Source organism: Phocoena sinus, chromosome 7 (genome assembly GCF_008692025.1).
Source record: "Phocoena sinus isolate mPhoSin1 chromosome 7, mPhoSin1.pri, whole genome shotgun sequence".
Classification (NCBI taxonomy): Eukaryota; Metazoa; Chordata; class Mammalia; order Artiodactyla; family Phocoenidae; genus Phocoena; species Phocoena sinus.
The window spans coordinates 87,909,341-87,928,740 of record NC_045769.1 but is presented as its reverse complement, the minus strand read 5'-3'; the positions used below and the strand labels follow the sequence as shown (position 1 = coordinate 87,928,740).

The following is a 19,400-nucleotide window of genomic DNA, read 5'->3' as shown; positions in this document are numbered from 1 at the left end:
CATTCTTATGCATACTTGCATTGAAGTTCATTCATTTGAGCAAATTTCTTATAGCTTCATTAGTCCATTGTATTACCTACATTTCCCATTGGTAGCTGATAAAATGGTACAAATACTTTACTCATATATGAATAACTTGAGCTCTCCACTTTGGGACCATCATCAACTCCTTTCATTAATTTCTTTTGCTCCCCTTTTCATTGCCTCTCTTGTGGAAAGTGTTTAGCATTCTTATCTATACTTAGTAAATGTCTTAATTCTTCTCTTTGTGAATCTTTTTCAGAATTCATTTCTTGACAATGCCCTCCATCCCTCAATATGTCCTTTCCTAATAATGCTGTTTTCTTCAAGAAAATAGATATAAAACAGTAAACAAAGAAAAATGTAGAAGCACCTTTCTTTGTCTCACCTTAGAATTTAAGAAATTTGCCTTGATATGTAATATGTGCAGGTCAGTATTTACAAAAGGAGATGTAAGAGCAAAAATATTCAATAGTAATAGCTTTTATAAATATTATATGTAGTCTTTATCCCCATAAAAATATGCATGTTATTTTTAACTTTTATCTTAGTCTACATTGGAAAACTAAATTCCAAAATATAATGATATTTATGACAAACAAATTTTTCATGATTTTGATAGAAAAGTTTTACTATAAAATGGCATCATAGAATAGTTCACTTCACCCTCAAACCTAAAATGAAGACATATCTTATGATATTTACATTCACCTATTTTTTTTTGGAGGGAGGGATAATTTCATAGACTTTCAAACAGACCTGAAGAGTTGGATTTAATATGATTTCTGCTATCAGATAAGAACAGAAAGAAACAAAACATTAAAGTTCGCTTTCAACAATACAAGTTTTCTATAAAATCACATTTCTGTTAATATCAAAGATTAATCTAGAACATTGTAGACAACAACAGTTTAAAAACTAGCAAAACAACAAAAGATGTAAGATAATTTACTAAGAGGTAAAGGCAATGCAAAGAAGTAAAAGACATAGTCTCTCCCTTCAAGAGTTTTAAACAAAGATATTGGACTTGAAAACAGGAGACCTGGGTTTGCATTACAGCTCTGCCACTTGCACACTACAGAAATATAAGTACCTACATTTCTGGATCTCAGTTTCCTCATCCATACAATTATAGCATTTGCCTAATGATTTCTAGCATGTTGACTACCTATAAAACATTTTATGACTATGTGAAGCTGGAGAGACAAACTGAAGAGGTAAATAAGGAAGAGTTAAGTACCAGTGATAACACAGTAAAGATGATGTCTCTGGGAAGAAAATACATGATTAATGACCAAGTAAGTGGTTCAGGCTATGCTTTAAGCCAGTTAACAGGAAAAGTATTTATATGGGTTCCTAATGTTTTATATTTAAAATTTTTCATTGCATAATTTTTGATATATAATTTGAAACACATTTTGGCCAGATTAAATTGAGATGTTAACAATGGAAAATGTTTCAAATATAGACCTCCAAGCAAAATTTTGTAACATGCTCCATGTCTCAGGACAATGCCACAAGAAATTCCATTGCCATGTACCATGCATGAGTCCCACATTTTTGGGAACTCTAAGGTCCCAGAATTGCAGAGAGATGAGCTATATCCGTAGACACCAAGGAGAAAATGAGTAGCAAAAGTGAGCTACACAAGCAAAAAATGTACTGCAGATTGAATTAGAAATCCAATTTATCAAAATCCAGAGGCGGCTTCTAAACTCTAGCTGAATCTTCAGCATTTTGATATGTCACCTGTTAAACTGCAGAGAGACATATGCCAATTCTTATGTGGTATACAGAGCCTCCAAATAACTATTATATTATCCATCATCATTATCACAAACACTATTATGAGAGACCTGTTTATTTCCTTAAAAGGGAATAGTATTCTTATGGAAAATGACCGATTATAGAATTGGAAATGGCTACGTTGTAAGAATTTGCACCTCTTGGATGAAGCATAAAGCACACATCTTGATTTTAATGGTCATGGAAGATTCTGTGTTGACATCTGTCTGGAATTATTTACCAGTTCTTGCTGACCAAATTCTAAATTAAGGGGCTCCACTTACTGGCTCAAACTTACGCGCTATCTTAATTATGAATAGTGTCCACCTTTACTATTTATGATCTATTATAAGATATGTGAACTTTGATGGACTTAGGTAAGATTTTTTTTTTTAATTCTACTTCCTCTTCTTTTGTTCAGGTACTCATCTTTTCTTGATAGAATTTCTACCACAAGTCCCTAAACAATATTCACAGCAGCCTTCTTTACTCACTTTAAGCCATACTCCTGGGGCTGGCTGCCAGAGAAATCATTCTAAAATTCAAATTGGTTTCCTAGTTGTCCACTTTTTATAATTCCTCCATGACTCCCCATAACCTTTAGAAAAAAAACATTCAAAATCTTTACTATAACTTTCAAAGCTCTCCACAATCTGGCCCCTGCTTATGTTGTTAGCCTCAGGTCTCATGCTGCATCTAAGCTCTGTGGATCCTGGAAACATACCTACAGGTATCAGACTCTGCACTCCCTCCTTTTGTTGGCTTTTCAGAAACTATTCTGTTTACCAGGAATGCTCTATATGTAGCCACATCTCCTAATTTTTCTTCCATCAAACTCATACCTTCCCTGTAGATGACCTGTCCTCCAAAAGACCATTCCTAATTGCTCTTCTCAAAATCTTGGTGGACATGTCCTTCTTTTGTGCTCTCATAATACCCCGAACTATCACAATTATACACTGAGGGAAGTTGTCTGTTTGTTTCTCTGCTTACCCAATTAAGTTCAGTAATTAGGTTATATTCCTCTTTGTACTTCCAAGGCCTAGGCAATTGTGTGGCAAAAAGCAGTATTTGTCACAGTTGACCTCTCTGTCTTGAAATATCTTCTCTTCGTTTATTTGGCATCATACTCTCAAGGGACAACCTTTTGTCTTAGTTTTCTGCTCTCCTCCTCACCATTTCTTACTTGTGCAGTGACTCAGGATGCAGTCTTTGATCCCTTTAATATCTGCAATTGTCTAGTTGGTTTTATTCAGGATCATGGTTTGAAATTATTCTCTCCATGCCACATGCACTCAAATCTCTACATCTAGCCTTGACCACAGCTCTCCAGACTTGTACATCCAGCTGCCTCCTTGATGTCTCCATTTGGATGTTTAATGTGTATCCTAAACCATCCAAACAAAACAAGAATACTTGTTTTCTTCATCAAAATCTGTTCTCTCTTGGAATGTCCCATCGTTATAAACAAACCACTCCAACCACTTAGTTGTTCATGGTAAAAATCTAGGATTCATTCTTGTTTCCTATTTAAACCCAACCCAGTGAAATCATCATTATGACCTCTTGGCCCTACATCAAAGCAACCTGGATACATCTGCCTTTTTGTATCTCCATTAAACCACCCTGGTCAAAGTCACCGTCATCATTCTCTGAATACTGTAATAATCTTTTAGTTGGTTATGTCAACCATGTCAATGAAATTATGTCAATGAAATCACACCATTTATCTGTTCAAAGCTTTACAATAATGTTCATTCTATTTAGAATAAAATGTTGATATCTCATTTTGGCTTAATGCACCTGCACGGTTCAACCCCTTCCAAATGCACTGGTCCTATCTCATCACATACCCCTCTTTCTACTTTTGCTTCAGCCATACTGTTCTTCTTTTACTTTCTTGGACATGTTAACTCAGTTTTGCCCTATAGGTTATGCCCCTGTTGTTTCCTCTATCTAGAAGATTCTTGCTCTTTATCTTCATATAGTTTTCTTCTCTGTCATTCAAATTTCACCTGCTTGCCAAGGCTTTTTCTAACTGCCATTTCTAAAAGTAGCCACTTAGTCATTTGCTATCACATTGCACTATTTTAGCACTCTGCAAAGCACCTGTCGTTATTGTATGTTTCTGTTTGTTAATCAATATTTTGTATATCTTCTTTAAACTCATCAAAATTCTAACTTCATCAGAGCATAGAACTTGCCTATCTTCTTCATTGCAATGTCTCCAGCACCTAGAACTGGATATCAAACAGTAGAAACTTAATGAATACATGTTAGACAAATGAATAGCGATCCCAAAGAAAATCCAGTTTGAATGAGTGAAACTTAGAACATCATGAATTTGAGGGTTGCTACTAATATATGAGGAATAGAAGTTACCATGTTTTGTTTCAAATTTTAAAGAGACTGGTGGTATCAATGAGCAAGCATTAAAAAAATAGATTGCTAGCGTAGTTAAGGACCTTACAGAGTATTTGTTGTCCTCCTAAGAAGTGCTGACAAACCCAAATCTTCTGTTCCAACTACTTTTTTCCAGAGGAAAAAATGCCAGAGAATTAGAAGTCAGAGAGGAAACAATAACATAAATGACAAAAAATTCAGCTGTCCATTACATACGCTAACGAACTTCTGAATAATGTTCTCTCTAATCTCAGAAATCGTAATGAGCAGTTCCTAGTGAACATGAGCCTATGATAAGATTACTTGGTTTATTTTAGACACAGATCCACCTTAAACTTCATGTTTTCCTTCCCTGAACTTTCACTTGGAAATTACTTTATTCTTCCACAGAAGGGGTTTAGGTCAAAACCTTGCCATTTCACCATTTATTTATTCAGGAAATATTTATTAAGAACTTTTTATGAAACTTGAAGTATAATAAAAGATGTAAAACATGAGTATAATGTTTATCATATGGGCAGAGCAATTGTATAGAGGGTGTTATAAGTACCAAATAAATGCTAAGAAACTTGAGAAGAGGGAGGAATTATGCCCTAATGATGGATCAGTAAGTATCATGTATTGTAATATCAAGAAAGCTGGGATTTGAAGTATGCCCAGAAATTTACCGTGTGCATAGAGCAGCAGCAGAAGAAGGAGGGGGAGGAGGAGGAGGGGGGAAAGGGGGAAAGAAAGTAAGGAAGGAAGAGAGGGAGAAAGGAAGGGAAGAGAAGGAGAAAGGAAGGAATAGAGGGAGAAGGCATTTTGAGAAGAAAGAGCAATTTGAGCAAGGTATAAAAAAGGATTATCATGGGGTATGTGCAGTATGTTAAATTAGTAGTTTCATTCCAATGAGGCACTGAGGGGCAAGGAGGGGAGTAGGAAGTAAGGATAGGAAGGTATTCTTTGGGCCTTCTGTCACTCTTATTCTTTCTGTATATACCAGCAAGAAATTGATAGAGCCTGGATTATGAAGATAAACTTTCCTAGAATGTATCTTGGCTCCTCATTTAAGACTTCAAGGATCTTGGGTGAGTTTTGCAAACACCTCTAGTTCTAAGTTGCCTTATATATAAAGTGGGAATAACCATGCTCACCTTTCAAAGAATTTATCCGTGGAGTCACAATCACAACTATTTTTTGGCTTAAATAGACAGATGTTCTAAGGATCAATGACAGAATCTGTAAAACATCAGGAACACACTAGGCACTTAATAGCTGTTAGCTCCCTTACCACAACCTTGTGTGGATTTCCTGATTCCTTCTGGAAAATTCCTTATTCCACATTTCCATGGGTTTTTCTTTTACCCATCTTTCAATATTCTGAAATATTTTTTGAATGACCGAATGAATGAAAGGCTGATTGTCACAAATCTGTCTTTCTTTTAAATTCCCTAGGCATTTTATCTGAGCCTCTTTTATGGTGGGTTTCACTCTCTACCTTGATTACAGCAGCACAAATTTTGCCCTTATTTTGTGTTAAGTTCCAATTCTTATTGTGTATCCTCACAGCATCTAATGCAGTATTTTTCAAGCAATAGATCCTGTATATATACATGTTGAATCAGTTTTTCTGAATAGTTCTTTTCTTATGTAAAACTACTGAAAAATCATTTAGATTGTGGAAAATCTATACAATTATGTCTAGAACTTTACCTAATAAAGTATATATTTTGCTAAGTCAACTAGATAGTACAGTAAAAAGATATGAATGTTCTTAATTTCTAGTTAACAAATTTATATCATTCAAACTACCTGAAATCTATTGCCTTTTTATAACTATTAGAGAATATACATGAAAAATTTCATACATATATAAAAATTGGATCTCAGAAATTTCATATACATATGAAATTTAGATCTCAGTTCAGTTTCTATTACACCCACATAATAGAAATCAAGATCACAAATCCATTATAACAATAATTTTCATATCTAATAAATGTTTCAAAGGAAAAATAATCTCTACCTTAAGGTCCAAGTTATAGTGTTGATAATAAAACATCAAAAATTATGCATTTCAGGATCATGTTGTTTTTTTCCTTGTGAATCTTCTTTAGCAAATATGATTAATGGTTATTAGAATAATGCTATAAAAGTGAAATCTTTATATTTTAGTTTATCATTTGAAGTTTTTTCAAATAGACTTATAGAAATTCAAACTTAAAACAAATTTTAAATCTTTATTGAAAAACACCAACTGAAAAAATTCTTGTCAGATAATTATTTATTCTTTCTGAAAATTAAAATAAAATACATAAAGCATGACCAAGATATTTCTCTGTCTTCAGCAACTTCTTTTAACTCTATCTGCAGTCCTAGTGTTTACTGGATTTCTCTTAAAGATATTTTTTAAAGTGTTATTTATGTTCTTCACATAATAGGCAAGTTCATGGTACTCGTAATCAACTCCAAACATGCTTATTGTAACCAAGATGCAGTATTAATATTGTTTAGTTATACCTTTTGTTTTCAAATAGAATGAAACGTTGAAGAAAAAAAAAAAACCACTTCAATTGATTAGACATTCCATAGCAATCTTAATTTCCTTTAACATTTCTTTTCTATCTCATAGGAAATGTATGTCTGTGTTTGCCACGTTAGCCTCTCCACTGTTCGTGGACACTGAGGCAGAAAAAAAAATTAATTTTGTTTTATCAGCTCCTCTACCTTTGCTGTCAATAAGTTATCTCTTCTATCTCTTCCAGGGTCTGACCTCTTGCCCTTCCTACAGTTGAAAAATATCATTGTATTTATCTTTATCATCGTCACAATTTTACTTTTATTTGCCACCTTTCCTTTCTTATCATGTTGTACTCCCTTCACTGCATATTCCTCTTCTTTATTCCTGATTATTTTTGCATTTTCTTGTTCATACTAATTGGCTCTATTTTTATTTCCAGTATATTTATTGCTAAATGGCATTCATTGCCTTTGGGCATATATTAATTTATCTTTCAGGACTTTCCATTTGCTCCCTATGTCTTTTCTTTATATATTTCTTCTTACAACCTCCATTTCACTTTACTTTTCTCGTATGTGTTGGTGTATTATTTTTATTGTTGCTTTTTTAATATGCCTTCATATCTCTAATTCATGCTTCATATTATTAGGAAGGTTTATAAAATAAAACACTATGTTTTTCACAAACAGCAATAATTTGGATCATCTTAAAATAGTTTTGGGTTCACTGTACTGCAATTTGTCAGCCACCTTTTTTACAGCCATATTATAGGATTTAACTAAATAAATAATTAGAAGCTAATTTTGCAAATTAAAAGGAATATATATATATATGTATATATATACTGACCTGAGGTCAGAGAAGGGGAGTTTATTGAAAGGTGAACAAAACAATGTAAAACTTATGATTTATTTAAAGAGAGATATGTTTAGACCTTTTGAGGTATTTAACTGATAAAGTTACATATGTATATATATAATATATAATTAATCTTCATACTTCTCTATGCTTTTATGCACATAATAAGGTAATACGGTAACATTTAAATCCAGATACACCTTCTCTAGGAAGACCCTTGAAAAGCAGAATATCTAATGAGGCAAGTAAAAATGTACCAAATAAATTACAGCGCCATGTGATAAATATTGTAAGATTAAATAGAATTATACTTGGCCTGTGATGGAAGCAAAGCGATACAAAGAGTGTCTTAGAAGACTCCCTGGAGTAAATGATGTCTCAGCTGAGTATCAAAGAATCACACATGCCTTGCCACCTGGAGATGAGGGGAAGGGAGTCTTTAGAGAACATATTCCACGCTGTAACTGAAAGATGAGCTTCAGTAGAAAGAATGGCAGGAAATGAAGTGAAAACTAAGCATATGTTTACTAAAAGTTTTTGGAATTTTCCTGTAGTTCAGTGGGAGGCATTGGACATTTTAAGCAGAGAAGAGGCATGATCAGATTTGATTTTAGAGTGAAAATTCTAGTACAGATGAAGAAACTGTGGGCTTGGAGGCACCAAGACCACTTTGGATAGTAAAATAATAACATTGATGAAAGAGAATGAGGCCCCAAAGTAAAGCAGAAACTGAAAGGAATAGTCAGAAAATACATGAGTCAGTTAAAAGGTTCAGTCAAGAGAACATGGGAACACCTGGGCACAGGTGCAGGCAAAAGTAAGGGAGACAACATTTTTCTGTAGAATTGAGGACCATCCACCTAATTTAAATTAGAAAAATAAAGCTTTGAACTGTCTGTCCATTAAGTCCAATTTCATCCAGACAGATTCTTCAATTTCCATTGACTATTTAGTTCACTGCTACCTCTTGACAGTAGTTAATGAATTACGATTAACAATTGATTGAATTAAAATATGGTCAACCAGGAAAATAAAAATAGCTAAATATTGGATTAATACTTTATTGCATAAATGGTGACACAACCAGACTTCCTAACACTCAGCAAGGGAGACCCCCCCAAAAAACAATAAAAAGCATTGCACATACATTCATGCAAAATGAACACTGATACTAGTAAATTCTAAAAATGGCAGAATTTGGTTCTAAATCAAATGCAATTTCCACATTTGCATACTATGTTAGAAAGCATCTTATAACTATGTTCATAGTATATTGTTCAGTTCATTTCCATAATCTAATTCAGTGATACTTATGCTCTTCAAATAGTATTCACTGATCATATTTTATCTCTTCTTTTTCCTAAACTGTGGCTCTGTGAACTATAGACCACATCAGAGTAAGATTGTAAATATCATAAATATTATGCCAATTTCCTTAAAATGGCAAATTATGTAACATTTATTTTCTGCTTTTTCTTAGAAGAACCAAAAGCCGATAGACCTTTGAGCTTAAAAGTGGATTTTAATATCTTTTCAATACATAGCATAAATTTTTAAAATCCTTTAATTTGTTAAAAAAATAATCATTTTGACAAGGTAATCATGTAATATAGACCTATTGATTTTAAACAGACTTCAGTTTGGTCAACTTTCTCATCCAAACTTGCAAAATTTCCAATATAATTGCTAGTTGAATTTGTAGTAAGTAAGGCAGGTATTTGTTCCAAAGATATAATCCACTATTTATTCATGCTGTGTTAATTTATCATCAGTAAAATGATGATTGTGATATACTGAGACCATATTAGGAGCAAAGTACTCTACCAGGCACTTCACAAAGTATGTGTGATATACTATGTAATATTTCTATGTAATACAACAGTCTTTCAGAGAGCGCACGCTTATTATTATTGTCATTTGTACTATTGTTGTTACATTTTATTTCTTTATTTCCCAGAAATTGAATGTAAGGGAGGTTATGTAATTTGCCCAATATTTATCTGCTTGTAATGTAAATCCTGGATTGGAGTCCACATCAGTCTTTTTCTAAAGTCCATGCTTATTTCCTCTGGATTATCCTGTCATATTGTGACATTAGCACTCTCATTTGCGAAGCAGTAATAGATAACTAGGGAGCGGGCCTTAAACAAAACATCTCTTATTTGGTGCAAAAGAACTACATTATTTTATGCACCAAAAAGATGAACTATATGAACCCCAAGAAATAATAACACAAGTGTCGAACAACAAATAGGACTTGTGCAAAGATATCAATTTCCCCCAGTTATGTTTAACCTATGTTTTTTCTTTAATATCAAATCTTAAAAAAGAGAATTTCATAAATTAATTACTTAAGACTCAAATATTTATACCTTGTTTTTTTACTTCTTCAGCCCACTTCAAAAAGCCTGTTGTATCAAAAGCCATACTGACTAATTGTAAATACTTGCAGCTGTTTTAATTATTTGACTTAGCTCTGATGTCTTATGGAATATCCTAAGAAATTTAGTGTGACATACAATTATTTATGAAGAAATCACATAATTAGCAGACAGCATCTTATATGTCATTTCTAAGATTATTTGATTATATTTACTTAGCCATAGTTGGAATTCTTAACTCTGACAAGTATCTGCAAACTGGGCCTTGAGTCTGTTCTAGTTATGTCCACATTTCAGAGTTACCCACAGTGACTTCAGGTTTCTTTCCCCAGTGATTCCTTTCATTTATTCTTTTATCTTCTATGGCATCATGTAAACCCATGTGAAAAGTTTAAAGTTTAGCTTTTTCATGTTTCAAAAGATTATGCAAGTTAAGAAGGCTTGTCTCCTTAATCATTACTTTTTTCCTCCTTTGAATGTCTTGGCCCAAAGTGCCTATCAGGATATTTGCATAATGTACCTAATTTGGGAGAACAGGTCGTTGCTGGGGACGGGGGAGTGGTTTTCATTTGTTGTCTGGTGGTTGTAGAGGTGGTGGTGGTGTTTGGCACTATAGAAACCCGTGCTAGGTCTGCTTTTGACAAAGAATGCTTTTGAATGTAGAAAGTAATTCAGATATCATAGATCCGATAGATTCTGAAAGACGTGTCACAGTAAGGATCAGTTGGTGAGGATCTCTTATCCAACAGTGAAGAAAGAGTTCTGCATATTATTCAGTGATCTCTAGAGTATCTGTGTGAGATTCCAAGCTTGCATATTCTCTTTCCCTCTCTGTCTCTGTTCCTTCACACACACACACACACAGACACACACACACACACACACACACACACACACAAATACAAGAGAAATTGCTACATTCAGAATAGATACAGATTCCTTTTGGTTTGGTTTGTAGCAATTCAGGCACTGAGCCAAGTATTATATTCTTCTTTGGTTTTGGTTTTATCAAGCTAGCTTAAAACCAGTACAAGGATCAGTGTAGTCTCAATCTTAATTTTGGAATCCTGACTGTTAGGTCTATGAAAGGTAGGGCTTCAAACCACTGTTTTGAGAAATTTCTCCTTGATGGAAACATTTTATTATCCTGATGATCCACTCTTAAGCAATCATTTATCTGTGCTACCAGTGCTGAAGACATCAATGAAAGCTTTCAATTTGTGTATCCCATTACTATGAATGTGTTCAGAAATGACTTAATGGTTTATTCTTTAACTCAAACAGTTTATTTTATTTCTTTGATTTTCATAAAAATGTCATTAGTCTCTCAAAAATAAAAACCAAGTATTCTGTTTCACTAATACCACCACAGCTTTTAGCTAACTCATATATGTGTATGTGTGTATAAATTCAAACTTCAAAAATTATTTGTAGATAAATTAAGATGAAAGAAAGAAATAATGAAGACACCACATTACCTTGGGTTTTTGGGTAAATTCTTATATAAACTTCAGATTATACATTCCAAATGGACTTGGAAATTTTTTAATTGTTGTAAAAGTTAGAAGGTTATTTCTTTACTATTTTTGTTACATAATTTTATTAAAAATTTGATGAGTGACAGGAATACTTGCCTCAGAAAAAATCGCACGTGAGCAGTTTCAAAGTACGGAATTTTTGAAGATCATTCATGGGGTTCCTTAGAGTCTTTGATTCCAGTGTTATATCAGTCAACACTTATTAAACTCCTACCATATTAAACAATTTTTAAGAGACTCCAAAATGTGTGATGCACAAAAACAAATGACACGTTCTCAGGATTAAATAAAGGCTATGCTATTGAGGAAGATTCACACATGAGAGAACAATTATATTAAATAGATAAGATAGGACTGATAGATAAAAATAGCACATACACGGTATTTGCTGTATGCCAGACAATTTTATTATTCCTTTTATATATTTACTCATCTCATTCGACAGTTTTATTATTCCTTTTATATATTTACTCGTCTCATCCTCAGGACCTTATTAGTTAGGTACTGCTATTTTATCTGCTTTATAGATGAGGAAATTGAGGCACAGAATGGTGATGAAACTTGCCTAAGATAACACAAGTACTGAGAGGGCAAACCAGGATTCAAAACTAGGTAGTGTGTTTCAAGAATCCATGCTCTTAGCCACTACATTTGCCGTCTCTCATAAAAATATAACAGAATTATTAGAGCGACGTGGGATGACAAGATGAAAGAGCAATCAGTTTTGTTGATAGTCTAGGAAAAGTCTCAGAGAAGCACATCAAATTTGAGTTGAGCATTGAAGGAGTAGAAGATATATAGCAGGTAGTTTTGGGTGATTTCTCCTTAAATAAAAATATGATTCACCATGCTTAGTTTCATATTAACAAAGTTCCTTGTTTTCTAATGAAAAAGTAAAACATAATAATAATTGAATTACTCATGAACAAGATATCCCAGATAGATGAAACATTCTTTGGACCTAGCAAAGCTGCAAATCCATTTTACTAAGGTTAAACTGTTATTAGAATCATGGTTAGCTCTTAAAAATAGGTGCATAACAACAAATCCCAAATGTTGTATATCTATGAGGTAAAATTATCCTGTTAATCACATCTAGCTGGATTTGTAATTTTGTTACTTCTCAAACAATTGGCAAAGGGCACTGCAAATTAAGTTGTTGAAAGCCATTATAATGGATGAAATAAAAGCCAGTAGGTAAGAAAGAACATATTTCCTAAAAGGGAACATATTGCTTATTTCTTACTTTTAAAAAATAGGATATAAAAATATTGTAAGTGGATTATGGGATGTTGTTACTGGAATGTGCCTCTTTCACATAGCGCCACTATTTGCCATCATTAGTATATCCCTACTGTTGCCAACCTCCCACCCCACTTCTTCCCCACTGTGCTCCACCCTGCCTGACTCTCTACAATGATGATTCGCTCTTTGATTCGTCTTTGGGCTGCAATGGTAGCTTTCACATGCCCCAACTGGAGAGTCTGCCCTGTGGCCACAATGGCTACTCATTGAAAGAGTTGTTTTCCCGAAGCAGACTAATGACTTCTCTAGGACAAGTACAATGGCTTTTTCCATTTGCGTAATCTCAGAATTTAACACTGTTAATAACGTGTGCCAAAACGATCAATAAAAGGAAGAGAAAAATGAATAGGCGAAGGCCATCACAGCTTCACTACAAGAAAGAATCACTAGAGGGATCTAAATTTGTAAAGTAAAGCAATGAACAAACAACAGGTTGGACAGAAAGGAAACTGGGCTAGATGTTTTGATTAGGATGTGGACCTTAAAATGTATTCTAAGTTAATTTTCTGATAAGACAGGTAGTGATATATGACATAATTTATATTTTTTTAAAAACCAAATGCTATTTTAGCTTAAAGGCAAACATTCAGAATGGTTACACTAAAATGTGTGTTACTACTAATAATTGTATTATTTACATGATGCTAGAATCAGAACTCTCTACCTACTGGTCTTTGGAAATGTCATTGGCTTCTCTCCCTCTCTTCACCTCCCATCCTGCCATTTCTCCCTAGGGCCCTACTAAGTATAAGTTTCCCAAATTCTTTTTTGTGACTTTGAGTGGTCTGAAAGTAAGTAATCTGATTGGTGATGAAAATTCAGAACAACATAGCCCAAATACCCTGGGAATCAGAGTTCTGCCAAGCACTTGTGAACTAAGAAAAATATACTCTCTTGCACATGTGGAATGTTGTGGAGGAAACCCTGCAGCTCACTGGGTGTTAGAACAACAGTGCAAGAGTGTCCAGTGGTGACACGCATAAAGACATGACCTCCCTGGGAGCTCCAGTGATTTAGAAATGAAATCTTAGACTGCTCTGTGAAAGTTGAAGATGCTGTTTTTTTAGCAAAGCGTGGAAATTGTATAGGTTTAAGGTAAAGACAGCAAACTCACCGATAACACTGCCATGGTTAAGTGTTCCTACTGAAAACTTCTATCAACACTCGGGCTCTAAAGAGTTCATTCTGGAAGCCAAGAACAGTGAAATGCCAACTAAGAACCCAACTTCTCCAAACATTCATTAAATGGATTTTATTTTTCTTGTTGATGGTTGCTTGGAGCGAGGAGTGCCTTAGCAAAGAGCAAACCCTGCTCTAAAGAAAATGTGTTGACAAATAACAACAGAACAAGTTCACATTTTTAAATGCATTATGCAAAGAGAAAAACAAACAAACACATATCTACTATGGTCTACAGTGCGTATGCATTCATTCTCATCTCTAATATCTTCAACGTCTACATTTTCCATTCGGTACAATGAGAACTGATTTTTAGAATGGTGACTGGGTACAGTAAGTTTCTTACATTACAGATACATTCCATTGTGCAACCCTTCAGAATGCTAAAAGTAGAGAGAGGAACTAAAACATTTTAAAGATAAATTTAAATTATAAGACAGAAAGTAGAGAACTTTTCATTAAGTGAGCTAATCAGGAAAATCAATTAACCAAAATTCCTCATTGCCAGAACACTCCATATAAATTTGTAAATTTCGATTTTACTTAACTTGGATTGTTTGTAGCCTGTCGATGATGTTTCCTGAAGTGTTCAAGTCTATCAATCATCACTGATAGAATTCACTCATTGACACGTACTCTGTCTGGCAGGGGTGAGGTATGTGTGGGGAACAAAACTTCTAAAATCATGATCATGACCATGAGGAGGGCTTTCTAGGCTATGGGCTAAGGGGATTTATTTTGATTAACTTCAGGTGTCTATATGGTAAGCCTTAGAAAACATAGAATAAAATTCAGGACTTAATATGTGGCATGGAGGCTGACACTAAGCATTAGAAAATCTGATCTTCACTAGATTGCTTTTAAAGGGTATTCCATAGGATATCTATCACTAATATTGTAATATTTTAACATTCTAATTTAATTTAATAAAAATTAGAACTTCCCATTTTCTTCTAGCTACAACTTTCTCACTTTATATTTCTTTTTGAGCTTATAAGAAAGATAAAACTGATCTAAGTGCCAATTGAATATTTTGAAATGTTGAATATTTAATTTGATCAAACATACTTGCCCACTCTTCAAAAGCATTCTTTCTTTGCTTTTTAGATTACACATATATGCATAAAGGTCAGATTGTCAACCCCCAATACTGTGTTTTATATTGTTGGTAGTGGTAAATATTTTCTTGTAATCTCTTTTAAATATTTTGCTCTGGAAGTAATAAACTGAAGAATATCAATCCATTTGCCTGGAATTAAAATGAAGCTATACTCCCTTATTGAGGAAGTACAAGCTTTGGATTCTGTTTACAAATGGTATATATGGACTACTTTCCCCAACATCTAATAAAATTTTCAAAGACAGAATAATTTTAATAAACCATGTCTCAAAACATTTGGGTAAAATTATAATCCTATAAAGAGTAAATACATTTTTTAATGTATAGTCAATATTTACCTAATGAAGTTATATACAATACAATAGAACTTTAATGTAGGAAGAAATGTCAGTGATCATTTATTCTAGTTTCTTGTTCCAATTAACATATTTTTAAAAAAAACCTCCTAGAATATTGAGGAACAAAGGATTTTTAGCACATTTTCAGTAATTTTACTTTCATGATTAAGAAAAATATTATTTCATAATGTGATTACTTTAGAAAAATTGGAGAAAAAATACAATTAACTATTTCCAAAGTATTTATTATTAAATATATTACAAAATAGAGTATGTATTTCCTTTCTACATTTATTTTTCTTTACGTACATATTTTTATTTTATAAATTGGGATCCTATAGATAATTTTGTTTTCTGATTTTCTTTTATTAAATTTAGAGTGGGAAAGTTCCAAGTCACTAAATATTTTTTGAAAAGTAATTTAATGGCTACATAGTTTTATGATAATTAACATTACTAATGCCATGTAAAAGAGGTTTGAATTGGAATTCTTTCTATTAAGGTTAAAGCAATAAATTAGAAAGGTGTTAGTAGTAAAAAAAAAATATTATAGAACATATGAATTTGCTTTAGAACTTTTCCATTCATGATTTTAGGACACTGACATTTCAGTCTTCTGAGAGAAGATTTTCTTGAAGACTGCTTCCTTGAATGATGCTCATAAATAGCCTTTTTAATACATAGTCTAAATCTCTCCCTGGTACCTTTCCCTTTACAACAAACGTACCAAAATATTATCTTCAGTTAAACATTAATAATTAATTTAATATACTTAATATGTCATAATACTTAATAAGTAGATAATTCTAGCTTTAGAAATAGCCTTTGGAGAGAAATGCAGAAAGGAAAACAAGCAAACAAACATTATGCTTACTGAGATTTATTAAAGTGTTGAAGTTTACCCTGAAATTTGGATTTGTATGTGTGGCTTTGGGGTTTCAACTCAGCAAAGCAGGTGATCTGATAATAGTAACTAACATGATTAGCATATGTGAAAATGAGATCATAAAGCACAATTTCTAAGATCTTTTAGAAATAACTTGTGGGTGATTGGAAGTTCAAAGCCATTCTTGAGCCTGGAGATACTAAACAGTTTATTAAACAGATATTAAGGTATTTCTAAAATTTTAAGAAATTAAGATATTTTTCTATAAATCTGGTCTGGTATTAAGGCTGATATTATCCATGTTACCTCTTGGCATATTGAGGTCAATTCTCAGTTATCTATCCAACATGACACAGTGAATCAAACTCATTATCCTTCCTATTCTGAACTCCTTCATTGATAACAGGGATAGTTTATAAAAGAGCCATAGTCACCCTTAGCACCTTAGAGAAAAGGATATAATCAAAATCAGTGAAAACCTCAGATACTCAAAAGTATCATTTTAGCTAGCTTTTTCAACATCTTCCTATACACCATCCTCTAGCAGTTCTGCTAAAACATTGATTGATGTGTTTTATCTTCTTCACTCTCCATTGCCACCCTCTAGCAGAGATTCTAGGGAGGGAAGAAATGCCCTAGAGACAGGTTGTTTGAGGGAAATGGAAAAGTCAAGGACTTGAATTATATCCACAGACTGGATAATCAATCGCGGAAGTATTGAAAGTTGACTGTACAGGAGAAGTACACTAGATAAACTATAAAGGGTAACTGTTTGTAATTTGGAGAATTAAAAATATTGAAGAGAATAGGCACACTATTTGGTGGTACATGTAATGAATCTTGGAACCATGAAGTTGTTGATTTATTTATTTATTTATTTTTAATGAAATGGAAATTCAAAAATTACCAAGTTAGGGTACCTTCAATGAATTGTCTCGGAAGTTTAAATTTCCAAATATGTGTAGATTAAAAGCAAAGAAGATTGTGTTATATGCATACAGGTCTTCTAGGTACATACTAAAGGATAAATTGAAGCGAGGGTTGAGAACTCAGTCTGTGTACAACGCCACAAGTAAATTATCCTCCAAGCATACAGCTTGCCTGTTGGTGCTGATCATTGCTACAGTTGAATTCATAGTGAAATGATCCACACTGACCATTAAAAAAGCCATTTCCAGACATTTCAGTTCAATGCGGCAGTTTACAAAATTATCTTTTTAGTTTCCTCAAAACCCATCTGAATTTCCTAGTTTGGATCTTCATTGCTTTTGTCTTCTGCAAAGACAATATTGTCAACTTTAGAGAGGGGTGAGCAACCAAAAATTGTTATGAAAATTCTATTGAAAATCAAGTTTAAATGACAAGACTTGCCTCTTTGTAATAAATACATGCACTTCAAAATGCTTTAGTAGGAAAAAAGAATGGCCTTTTTTATTTTTTTTCAAAGAAGTGAAGATACAATACAGATAGATTTTAAAGAGGGTTCTTATTCCACATCCATTAAACAGATATTTTTCGTGCCAGGAACTGGATGCTCATTTGCAATTCTCAAAATATGTAGTGGAATAGAACAAGAAGAACAAAATTGCCCATTTTCGTAAATACCTACTTTATGCACATTACACTAGGCACTTTGCAAAGAAAAGGGTAAAGGAAGGAATGAGGATAAATACATCAGACCTCTGGTTATAGTCTTTGAGCAGATCTAATCTAATTGGAGACTTGAATATGCATGTGAGCGTAGGCAAAACAGATTAAGTAGATTAATAAGGAGTACTAATATATTATAATGATATGTTAGTACTCTGCTTCTTATTAGTCTCCTACTTAATCTACTCTGTTTAAAGTAACAATGTAGTATAGTGGAAAGAATGTTACTTTGTGTTTTCCATTCCTGTCTCTATTGCAAACATTTGGGCTGACTATGGGCCAATCACTTAATAACAAGGATAATACTTACCATTGATTTGATTGCTTGGGTGCTTAACATACATTGTTTCATTCAGTCCTCATATCTACCCTATGATGTCTATATCACTCACAATACAAGTGACTATAAGTCTAGTTTGTCAGAAATAGCCCTGCTTTATCCCCACTGTCCCAGCATACTTATCATCAGTGTCCCCCTTTCCCCTTCAAGAGTGTCCCTGTTTGGATGATATATTAAATTGCCCCCATGTAATGAGAAATTTGATCGTCACAATCGAACAAGTAGTGGAGCCAGATTTGATCCAAGGCTGTTGATAGCCAAAGCCCATATACATAACTCTCTGTGTTCCCTCTGGTTAAATAGTTCCACTCGTTCTTTGTGTATAAATAAAATTAAGCCATTAAAGTAAATGATCTCCAGGATTCCTTCCATGGCCAAACTCTAAAATGCTAACTACAAAGAGACAAAATATGTGGGCTCATTATACTGGGATTCAGACTTTACACCAGGGTTAGCAAACAGAATTGAGAAACAGTGAAGGAAAGAAGGGGAAAGAGAATGGAAGATTTAACACATTGCCTGGTTCAGAATATAAGTGTAGTTCTGAATGATTAAAAAGCTAGCCTCTCTTACTAATTGCGCATGGCAAACAGATGACCCTTGACATAAATTAGGGGGAGCTGTATCTTTTCATATCTTTCTATTAAGAGCATGGAATGATGTGTTATCTTGGTCCTTATATTTTTAAAGTACATGCATTATTGTTTTAGGTAGTTCTTTCACTTAAGTCCAATTCTAGTTTATAATATTATGAGATCTTCATTGAAATTCTTTATTTCACAGAATACGATATTGCCTACAAAGAATTGTTTGGCATTCTCCCCAGATAATTATATTTTCCTGGGAAAAGTTGATGCATTCCTGACAGCTTTGACTTCTCATATTCCCTTCTTTATTCTCATCTTATTGGATGCTTGCCATCAATACTAAATTGTCTTAATCCCAATTTTTCCACCTATTGCTGATTTTGCAGTTGGCACTGATTCTTATGCCCCTTGAAAGGTACTTGTGTGGCAAAAGATTGAAAAAAAATTGGCAGTTGCTGTCAGGGTTAATGTAGAAAAATAAATCTCTTATATTGCCAGTTTGGATT

The 19,400-nt window shown here is 33.4% G+C and overlaps 1 protein-coding gene across 5 annotated transcripts in view; it reads left to right on the top strand.

Annotated features, from left to right (window-relative positions):
- The window catches only part of ARHGAP15 (Rho GTPase activating protein 15), a 623,633-nt gene that overhangs the window by 243,145 nt on the left and 361,088 nt on the right, over positions 1-19,400 (top strand). The window lies entirely within an intron of this gene.